Raw genomic sequence first — 10126 nt, forward strand, 5'->3', positions numbered from 1 at the left:
CCTGCTCCGAAAGATTTCCCGGTCACGGCACCGAAGCAGGCTCGGTAGTTGATCAGGTGTCCACTGCTTTCTTTTCTTTCTTTTTTTCCTTCTAAAAGATGGGGCGGCAAGCATCTAGTTTTGTCCGCCAGATATTTTAATTCTCGAATACAGATTTCATCCGGACTTGAATTATTCCCGCCATTCAGCGAAAGCAGAGGTCTAGTCAGAGTTCCATCTTCTCTGGTGTTCTGCCGTTCAGTTTGAACAACGTAGCCAGTTTATTCCTGTGTGCTGTCTCCTTCACTCTGACAGTGACAACAAAATACATACTGCTAGCTAGTCCAGTTAACAACGTTCTGTCCAAAGGGGCTGGGCTAGAGGAAACACCGGTCGTGGTTGCCTTAATTGAACCGTATCTCGTTGGAGGACCGGTCGGACAACTGCTCGTTCGCTAGCTGTCATCTACTAATGATCAGCTAGATCTTTTTTTTTTTACTGCTAGTGTTAGGAAGGCCTAGCCACAAGAAAGAATATATGCTTCTCTGTACTGTCCTAGATGATGAAGTAACATGGGCTATTCAATACTTCCGCTTTTAATAACGCGATTATTTAAAGAGAAAAAACGTGATTTGATTTGGTGTGGAAATATGCCATATATATGCATAGACAAACATATATTATCAAACATATTACCTTCATTCTCTCGAATATTTATTGCTTTTTAGTTTACTTTTTAAACTAAACTACGATAAATAAAACAGAACGAAGTAATATAAGTGTTTTTTTGTGTACTCGGGAAATGTTTTTCCCTGTGGCAGCACAGCCGACCTAAAGGGCCTTTGAAGTAGCAATAGAAATAGCAACTTGATAGACTGTCACTGTTTCTGCTACAACATGAACGACCTGTGTCTGAAATCATACCGCCAATCATTATGATGCGTCCTTCGACCGTGAAATGCCGGTTAGGTGTGACGTCATTAAGCGGAACAGCTCCAGTTCGGCAGTTCGTCCCTGCTGGTTTGTTGGTAACGCATCCCTATTCTGGGGCACAACCGCACAAGCATGTGCGTATATATGGCCAGAAACAATTAATAATCATGTGCTAGCTTTTAATTTGGAGCATGACACTCAACCTAAAAAATCATTTATATATTTTTAAAAAAAAACTTTAAAAAACAATCGTCCAAAATTAAGCTCTCTGGGTAACCTAATTAATATTATTTCTGCTCGAATCCGGCATTATTGGCTGTATCAATATTCTCATGCATGCATACTTGCTGCCGCTGATAATTATCTTGGTATAGTTAGAAAATTATATCGTATGCCCGTCCACTCCAATTTGTTGAATGACGATAATGATGACCACGGCGACACGTGGATGATTATTCCATGAACTAATCTCAGCACACAAAATAATACTACTCACACGTACGGACTGCCAATTGTTTGTCAAATTCATGCGCGCACAAATGTGAGAAAGAGGAAAATATTCTCCATGTTCTGCTAGCTACTTGTTTGTGTACGTTGCTCCCCATTATTGGCCAACATATTGATTGGCAAATGTGTATTATGGCTAAGATCGAAGAGGATAAGGGCTGGAAGAGGATTAAGCACTATGTTTACAGAAGTAGCAAGAACCAAACAACCGAAGCAAAGCTAGCTCGAAAGGAAGATGGATCATCAGGACCACTACTGCAGCCCTCGTCTGCACAGTTAGAATGATGTAAACGATTCGCCCCCCAAAAAAAAAGAGGTTAGAGCGATGTAACACCTGATGATTGTATGCCGCTGCTGCTGGCTAATCTAAATGGTCTACATCATCTGTGTGTCTGCTACTATGTTGCGTTCCTAATGTGCAACAACAAGCTTTCAAAGTCCATGTCCTTGTCAGCACTGTGTATGAGGTACGGACCCCTGCACAGTGTGCTGCTTTTTTGGCGTTATTTACCAAAAAGATGAGGGTGTGAGTGAGACCATATAATAAGCCATCGCATGCCTTGTCCTTGATGGATCAGTAGACTTGTTTGGCCGTTGTTGTTGGCACATTAACGTAAGCAAAGACACAAATCGGGTGTCACGTTCATGGAAGGACGATCCCTGTCTAGCTAGGGTTCCAACAGATAAACTAGACCACAGCATGGCGGTGGCGCCATGTGACGGTCGAGAAAAAAGGTAGTAGGAGTAGCTATAGAAGAAGCTACTTGCCTTTGTCGCATTGTGCCGTGAGATCAAAATAACAATGGAGCTGATGGTATGGTAGTCAAAATAAATGACACCACACAAATAAGATAATAATTAAGGTGCCGTCCAAGGTAGCCCACAGACACACACTGCTGCCACTCTACACGTACAGTACAGTGTATGTATGCATACGGTTGACATATATCTAAACTGTTCTGTGTGGCTGATGAAACTCTCTCTATGTCAACGGAGGAAGTGTAACAACCCCTGCACTGCACTGCATGCATGCAGAGAATCCAGCCAGGTTGTCGTCTCGTAAAACAGATTAAGGGGAGGAACGAAGGCACGGTAGGACACTAGGACGCTTCCGTTAGACGGTCGAATCTGTCACTGTGTTCACCGTATCGGCAAGATTTGGATGGCATTTCCTCCGGTAATTACGATGCACAGCAATGATCGACGCGCGTCGGTCACGTGTCAAGTTGCATAACATGAAAACGAGAAGTCAGGGCTGCATGCATGGTTTGGCTCATTCATGCATGCAGATCGATGCATGTGCATGCATGGCCGGCAAGGCAAGAACAATTGGTACGTGCAGTGCAGATAAAGCTGGGCGATCGAGGGGCGAGATAGACCTCCACTCCACACGCCGACGACGCTTTTAACAAGGGATGTATTATCGTCGATTTTGCTGGTAGTAGACTAGTAGTGGTACCACCGCACACGTACAAAATGGTCGCTCTTTGCATGGTTGCAAGCGTGAAATAATAAATCGATCGATCTAGATGCAACGACTTTAAAGTTGAAGATGTACGCTGTACGAGCCGACCGAACGCAATGGTTGCGTGAAAGGACGTACGGGTGAAGCAGGATAGTAGGACGCGTGCGGTAAAGAGGCCGTACTGGTACTGCTCTCTGGGGGCAAAAGGCACGAGCACGCACCGATCGAATGTAGTGTAGGGCATGGAATTGTTCGTACGTGTGTCTATCAGTGTGTGCACTAGTCCTGTACGTACGTACAGACACACACCCTTGTTTGCGTGCTAGTTCTATACATATGTATCTAACTATATATAATATATATGCACCTCTCTAGTGGTGTTAGGTGAAAATTACATTATTCATTACTATAGTTAATCTCCTTCGTAGTATTATATTTATAGTTATGTTATATAAATCTCCACTCCATGCTGGCCACGACTCAATGGATCTCTGTGGTACAATTAATTGGGCCAGCGGTTTCCGAGTCAGCGCAAACGTGACTAGACCGTTCTTGTCTGCGCGCGCGAGTCATCCGGCCCGTGCTAGCTAGTCAGAGTCGTGTCCATGGACTTGATAGGATCTCTCTTCGCTACGATTTGGCGCCCCCACGGCACGATACGCGTCGAAAAAGACCTGTCTCGATCGCTCTCGCTTTGCTGGTTCGCTTTCTACTACTACTCCTAGCTAGCTAGGTAGTTCAAGCGCGGAATTAACTGCCAGCAAAACCATTGTACCGGCAACCGGACAAAACAGACCGACTAGGCCCATACGCAGACGGTCAGCTCCCGTTCGTCGCAGCTAGCAGCACGCTCGCGCGGTCGCGCCCCGCCTCTTCGTGCCATGCATGGGACGCGCGGCCGGCGCAAGGTACCCCGGACCGGGTCCGGGTCCCGAAAGCCGATTCCACCGCAGCGGCACAAGCACAATCGCCAATACGCCAATACCAACGACGACGCGATGCATGTGCCCGATTTTTTTTATTTTAGCTTTTTAAAAAGTCACCTTTAAATCCATGGATGACTTAATTTCCTTTTTATAACCCTTCTCGTCGTCATAGGTCCTATCGCCGAGCGCCCGAGCTAACACTACTCGGCGCCAATCGCCACAGCCTTTGACGCCGAGGGACGTGCTACGCTGACGACTAAAGGATGACGCGATGTCAACATGTCATCTACCTCGGTGCCACGGATTTTGACATCGAGCTACAATTTAGACGCAGGTGTCAACTCTTCTCTCGCTTAACTCTTTCTCGCTCGAGCCCGCACCTCGGCCTCCACTGCCCGAGCTGTACCCCACCTCATGCTCTTCATCGTCAGCCAACTCGCCGCCTGCCTCGCACGCCGGAAGGCGCGCAACGCCGTCGCTCCGCCAGCTCGCCTCTCGCGTTGTCGTCTCCCGAGCCTGTAATTTTTTATTTTAGTAATTACTTAGTATTTTTTAGTATTTAGTTAATATTTATTTAGTTTAGTAGTCGGTAGCTAATTGTTAGCTAGTTAGTATTAATTTAGTTTAGTATTTACTTAGTGTTTTTCTATTCGGTGTGCAGTTGATGTTTAATGTTTTAGTATTTAGTGTTTAATATTTTAGTAGTTAGTTTAGTTAGTATTTTATTACTTAGTGTTAAAGTATGTTAATTTATTCACTTAGATTAAGTATATAGCTAGTGATTGAGCATGCCAGCCATCGTTTTGTATCTTCCCTGTGGGATACAAGTGGGTTTTCATTCAAAAACGAAATAAAAAATGGTGAGGTAGTGAGATACAAAGCAAGACTAGTAGCCCAAGGGTCTACGCAAAGACTTGGCGTTGATATCAACGAAACATATTCACAGTGCAATAAGTTTCCGATATTTAATATCATTAGCAACATTAATAAGCATATTGCTCTTAAACTATTTTATCCCATGAACTTCAAGAAAATAGAGATATAAACATCTTGCAGACAAAGTCTTGTGATAATCTTGCTGATTTATTCACAAAATCTCTATCATACTCCATGATGTTTAACCTGTTTTTGACCATTATATTACACTCTTTTCTTTGTATGAGTTTTGACTTGTTGAGATTTTCCCATACAAAGTTTTTAACGAGGTAATATCAACTAAGCTATATGCTTCATCATTTATTTTTTCCCACAAGGTTTTTAATTAGGAACGATGATTACAGGCATATTTTTCTTTTGGAAGTCCGTGTGAGTTTTACTCATAACCCAAAAAAATGGTATACTACTTATTTATCCTACAGGGTTTTTAAGGAGAATAATATCTTAGAAGAACAACTAAAGGATGATCAAATAAAGTTGTAATTGATTAAGTGGGAGTGTTAGGAAATGAGACGTGATCAAATATCAAGAGGTGCGACAGTTATCCCGCCAAGAGACACACCATTTGGCTTGCACACCTCCCTTTTTTTTGTATATATACGTGTAATCATACATGGAATAAATAGTGGCTGTCATTCCTCTATCAATCTAGTTTTCATTTCAATTACAACAACAAAAAAATACCTTAAAAGCAATGCGTGGGAACTCTGGTCCTGATTTTTGCACCACGCAGCTGCTGACACGGGCGTTTGGAATGTAACCGTAAACCCATCGCATCAGCATGTTAGCTGATTAAAGTAAATCCAAACTTGTCAGACTGGGGTTGGTCGGCGTCGACACTTCTGACAGCCGCTAGCAATTCCCTGGAACTTCCGACTGCGCGAACCACATGCTATGCAAACCCGCAGCCAGTGGCGTCCGCCCGTCCGCCTCGGAATGGGCCTAGCTTGATTAGCGGAGCAGATGGAGTCCTAGGAACTCATCCCTGATTTCGATGTCTCGCACGCGCGCGATGCACATCCTACGAGATCATTGCCGTGGCAACTCGCACTGCACGATACGATATCCTTGATTGTTTCAGTGAAGAATGGCAGCACCAAACACGTGTCAACTCCTCTCGACACCTCCTATGTTAAGGGAGATGAGAACAAAATTAGCCATGATATTAGAATGCATGCGTCGGGTATGTTTTTTTTAATAAAACGACACCCAAAAGAGTGCCTTATAAAAAAAAAGCCAGTACAAAAGCTGAACAATAAGACATTAAACAGACTTCTCTAAATACTAATATGCATTCAGCTACTTGATAAATCAGAGTCTAGGAAGTTTTTTTTTTGTTAACAACTTGCTAATATGTATTGGTACACTAGCTAACTAGACGCACTCGTATCACCAATCGCCAATCAAAGAAATTAAACTGTATAGGAAGACATTTTACGTAGGAACACCCGCTATCGTACGTGTATCAATCGGAATCATCGCTTGTTTGTTTTCTATGCCTACGGCATGTCAACGGACGGACGTAGCAACGCGCCAAAGCCGTAGCAGTTCGTGTGAGAAACCGACAAAGGGACTGAATTACCGCCGCCGGGCGGCAGGCGCCAGGGCCCGGACTCGGGAGCCCCCCTTTGGACATGGCATGTATCATCGCTATCGGTTCCCGCGCGCGTACTCTGTCGGTGCCGCAGGTCGTCGTCGGCGGCGGTGGTTCCCTCGTATCCAACGGAAATAGGGACACGTACGCGCTTCGTCTCCTACTCCAGCTAAACAAAAGCGCGCGACGACGGAGAGGCTTGTGTGCGTGTGTGTCGTGCAGCGCGCGAAGCTACCTGGCACCCGGGGCGAGCCATATAAACAACCCGCTCGGTCGCGCCTGGGCCTTGCGACGGCGAGCAAGGCGACAAAGGCCACGGTACAACTAGGGTGTAAATGGATATTTTAGATGGGTTTAAAAAATTGTTTTGTTTTATGGTTTCTGATGGGTTTTGATTATTAACGGGTTCGGTTGGGTGGGTTTATTTTATGTTGTGGGTCAAAATGGTTGATACCCATGGGTATAGATGGATTTGTATAGGTACGGGTTTCCATGGGTATTCACCAATCAGACTATCACCCTAATCAGTACCATTTTATTTTAGGTTTAGAGAAGTCTTTGATTTCTTTAGTCACACACAGCACACTATACTATACCATTTTATCAGTGTCATTTTATTTGAAAATGTGACCAACTATAAAGTTGCATAACTTTTTGAGATCTAAAATTATATTTTAATAGTTTCTACATCCGAGGCCGTTTACAAAATTTGAATTTTAAATTTGAAAACTTCACACGAATTTTTCAATGATAAGATGATTTCAAATAAAAAAGTTACAATTACAAAGTTTCATTACATTTCAAGACTTACAACTTTTATTTTGGTGGTTTTTCCATCCGAGGTAGTTTAAAAAATTCAAATTTCAAAATTCAAACATAGTTTTGCATGACAAGATGATTTGAAACCAAAACATTGTCAACTACAAAGTTTCATAACTCTTCAATACCTACAACTTTCATGTTGGTGGTTTTTTCTTTTGAGGTTGTTTTCAAAATTCAAATTTTATATTTTTTAAATTCAGACATAGTTTTCGTTGACAATATGACTTTAAATGAAAAGGTTGTCAACTACAAACTTCTATAACTTTTCAAGATCTATAAAGTTTATTTTGGTTGTTTGATCATTTGTTCATCTCACATGATAGTTCTAACAATATGGACAAATTCTATACATATCTCTCGTAGTTTCATAAACTACGAGAGATATAAGTTTTATGAACAAATTTATTTTTAGTTTGCCATATTAAGAAATATTCAAAATATAAAATGTACATCATGATGAGTTATACAAATTTGTAGTTGAAAACTTTTTCATTTGAATTAATTTACTGCTTTAAAATGTGATTTTTAAATTATCTTTGCCTAGTGTTGGAAAAAAGCACTCGGCAAAGAGCTCTTTGCCTAGCGTTATATTTTTGACACTTGACAAAGAAACTCTTTGTCGAGTGTAAAAAAACACTCGGCAAAGAGCTTCTTCGCCGAGTGTTTTATTTTACCGATAGTTTTTTGTGTGGCACTCGGCAAAGAGCTTCTTTGCCGAGTGCCCGAAAAAAAACACTCGACAAAGTATTTGGTACTCGGCAAAGAGAGAAATTCCGATAGTGTCTGCCTTATCGGCTCTCTACAGGCTGTACAGCTACTAATGCTACTACAGGCTGAACACAGGATAATTAGGCCACAGCACCACCACATGCCATTCAGTTATGTTACTCTAAGTCTTCTACTTCACGTTTAGCAAAGGCTTTTTTTATGTATCTCCTTGTTAATTGAATTGCTAACTTTGTTTATTTTTCTTTTAAACATAGATGGATTAAGGATCTTTAACAGATATTTTTTGTTATTCTCTCGAGATCTAAATGTTCATTGACCAAATTTGACACTGTGTATGCAACTATGTTTTTGTATGTCACTGAAACTACCTATAAAATTATCACTGTGTATCAGTGTATGCAGTTGGCTTGATGTGAGACAATAAGCTAAATCCACGGGTTTTCCTTCCACCCAATTAAGGCTTGTTCAGTTAACTCTCAATCCATGTGGATTGAGTGGGATTGGGTGGGTTTAAATCCCAAGCAAATCAAATTTCTTCTTAATCTTTTTCAATCTCATCCAATCCATGTGTCATGGGAATAACCGACCTTACGAGTTGGTTTGGGATCAATAATGTTATTGGATGGGTTGAGTTTAACTTCCTTCTAGTATTTTTGGTTGGGTGTGGGGTGGATACCAAAGTAATTAGATTTAGGTATGGCTGGGAGTGGATTGGATTATTTGCCATTAGCAGGCCTAGGTACAACAACCGAGAAAACGCACATCATATAATAGTACTCCTAGCAACTCATCTCCGGCCATGGAGACACGTGTGCGGCGTGCTTGGTGCAAGGCTAGCTGCTGCTGCTGGTGGTGGTGAAGCCACCGCTCGTACACGAACCAGCGCGCATGCATGTGTAGCTGGTTGTAGGCGCGCGGCGGCGTATGTATGTACCCACTCTCGCTCGCTAGAGGGCCGGCCTGGGTTATAGTTTCTACGCAACGTACACGCGCGTCGTGTTTTCGTGTACGCAGAGCCATGTCGCGTTGCGTGTATATATAGTACATGCATGCGCTAGTCTAGTCGCCCACCCTACACCTGCCCGCTACGTGCCGGGTTGTACGTGCTCGGCGCGCGCATGCATGTGCACGCCCTAACGAGCCCCGAGGCCACCAACTCGATTCGTTTTTTCTCCGGCGGCTTTGCATCGCATGCGCCCGGCCGGCCGGTGCATCAGCGCATGAGCTAGCTTATATATATGACAGTGATCATTGATGTTCTATATGGTCCGACCGGCCGGCCGCCCAGCGCCCAGAAAATAACGCTACAGCAGCAAGACCAGAGATCGATCGATCGGGGTTGATCGGTCGGCGTCCTGTGTCAGCGCGATCCAAGTACAGGTCTAGGCGTCTAGCGTACTATAGGTCTATAGCTAGCGTCCAGTTTGTCCAGGCTGGAAATATATGGCCGTGCAAGTGCAACGTGTGCCTGCATTCACCGCCGCTCTCCGGCCGGCCGGTAGACGCGTCTTGAGCTGGACGGGACAGGCCGCCGCTCACTCGCTCGCTCGCTCGGATGCGTCATCATGCGCACCGACACCAACCACCGTGCCTGTCCAGTTCTTCAGTACACTATCACTACCGGAATTTGGCTCTTTGCCGAGTGCCATATTCTTTGCCGAGTGTTTTATTTCGGGCACTCGGTAAAGAGCTTTTTGCCGAGTGTCACGCAAAAAACACTCGGTAAAAGAAAACACTCGGCGAAGAAGCTCTTTGCCGAGTGTTTTATTTTTGACACTCGGCAAAGAGTTTCTTTGCCGAGTGTCTTTTTTTGACACTCGGCAAAGGGCTCTTTGCCGAGTGTCACAGATACAACACTCGGCAAAGAACTCTTTGCCGAGTGTTTTTTCTCCAACACTAGGCAAAGACAATTTAAAAATCACATTTTAAAGTAGTACATTAATTCAAATGAAAAAGTTTTCAACTACAAATTTGTATAACTCATCATGATGTACAATTTATATATTGAACATTTCTTCATATGACAAAATAAAAATAAATTTGTTCATAAAACCTATATCTCTCTCGTAGTTTATGAAACTACGAGAGAGACGTATAGAATTTGTGCATATTGTTAGAACCATCATCTGAGATAAACAAATTACCAAACAACCAAAATAAACTTTGTAGATCTTGAGAAGTTATAGAAGTTTATAGTTGATAACTTTTTCATTTGAAGTCATATTGTCAACGAAA

The sequence above is a fragment of the Zea mays genome, chromosome 2 (genome assembly GCF_902167145.1).
Source record: "Zea mays cultivar B73 chromosome 2, Zm-B73-REFERENCE-NAM-5.0, whole genome shotgun sequence".
Lineage (NCBI taxonomy): Eukaryota > Viridiplantae > Streptophyta > Magnoliopsida > Poales > Poaceae > Zea > Zea mays.